Below are 1505 nucleotides of genomic sequence, written 5' to 3' on the forward strand. Positions count from 1 at the left end.
GGGGGGGGGGGGGGGGGGGGGGGGGGGGGGGGGGGGGGGGGATGGAAAGCATGTTAAAGAGTACTGCAAGATGCTTATTCACAACAACGCACTGGAAGCGCAGGAACTTCAGCTCCCAAACGCAACCTTTTCTTCCCCTCCCTCCACTCTCTCTAGTCCCTCTCCACAGCGCCCGCCAAAGCCAGAGCTCAGCCCACTAGAAGGCCACCGTGCACTAGAGAGTGCTCACTAAGCAGTAGCTGATCATGATGATGGGGCGGAACGCTTCCCAGCAAATCTACTCGGAAAGACCCACAAGCTCTTAGCAGCCAGCTAGTACTGTCCAGACCTGCCTCCCCACGCCAGCCGGGGCAGGAGCGTGTGGGTAGGAAACCTGAGGCCCCAACGTTTGGGCAGGCACAACGTCCCCCCCTCCCCCCAGTCTCCCCTCGCTCTCTCCCTTGTCACTCTTTTTCTGGCATATCACTGGGGAAAACCCGAGAGGCCGGAGATGTCAGGCCCAAGAGGAGTAAGGAGAAGGGACAAGGGCGAACGGGGGGCAGTTTTTTTGGGGAAAAGTCTGTCCAGAGCAGAGGTGCGGTAGCGCCGCATCCAGCGGGAAAGAAGCCCCAAGGTGGGTCTGTGGGGAGAGAAGGGGAGGGGGAGTGGCTCGGGGAGGCCTGACGGCTGAGGCCGCGGGGAGCCCGGGAGAGAGGGGTGGAGGAAGGGAGGCGGGCGTGGGGGAGACGCAGTTGGGGGGCGGGTGCGCGGGTCGGGAGGCGAGGGGGGCAACTCGGTTCCCCTCCCCCAGCTCGGGCCCGGGCCTCCCGCTGACTCAGCCCCACGGCGTCGGTCGCCTCGGCCTGGACTCACAGTGCGCGAGATGGCTCCGGCGGAGGCGGCGGGGGAGGGGACAGGCGGCGGGGGCGCTGCGGCTGAGGCTGCGGCTCCGGCCGGCGGCTCTGGGGCGGAGGGTCCTAACAGAGGCCGCCGCGGTCTCCGGCTTCAACGCACAGAGACTGCGGGGGAAGAGAGCACTGCGCAGGCGCGATGCGGCCACCGCTGTCAGTCCGAGCGGGGCGGGGCCAGGGCACCAGCCGTCTCCAAGGCAACTGGTTGGAGAGGGAAGGACAGCCCCTACTTCCACCTTGTGTTAGCAACTGCGATGGGAGGTGGGGACGACGAGAACAGTCCCTCTAAGTCGCCATAGCAACAGGGAGAGGACACCGCCTCATAAATTTACGGCGGTATCGAGGGAACGCTCTTACCTTGTCTCCATGGCAACTGGAAACAGCCCCTTCCTCTTTCCTTAGCAACGGGGTAACAATTCCTCCACCCTAACTGATCACAGAAAGAACAACCATTTACACCTGATTCCATAGTAGCCAGATGACGGATTCTTTTTTTTTTTTTTAACATCTTTATTGCTTTACAATGGTGTGTTAGTTTCTGCTTTATAACAAAGTGAACCAACTATACATATACATATATCCCCATATCTCCTCCCTCTAGATGACGGATTCTTA

General features: G+C 61.1%; 1 protein-coding gene across 2 annotated transcripts in view; it reads right to left on the reverse strand.

Annotated features, from left to right (window-relative positions):
• The window catches only part of MAPRE3 (microtubule associated protein RP/EB family member 3), a 48458-nt gene extending 47177 nt beyond the window's left edge, over nucleotides 1–1281 (reverse strand). Inside the window, exon 1 of one of the 2 annotated variants that reach the window (XM_027113615.1) lies at nucleotides 853–1281. The gene's annotated coding sequence lies outside the window, so the exon portion shown is untranslated. The remainder of the gene's footprint in view (nucleotides 1–852) is intronic. The other variant, XM_027113616.1, reaches the window with a different exon arrangement.
• Between the last annotated feature and the right edge of the window lie 224 nt (nucleotides 1282–1505).

This window comes from Aethalodelphis obliquidens, unplaced genomic scaffold (assembly GCF_003676395.1).
Source record: "Aethalodelphis obliquidens isolate GAN/ISIS:26980383/991018 unplaced genomic scaffold, ASM367639v1 scaffold12, whole genome shotgun sequence".
NCBI lineage: Eukaryota > Metazoa > Chordata > Mammalia > Artiodactyla > Delphinidae > Aethalodelphis > Aethalodelphis obliquidens.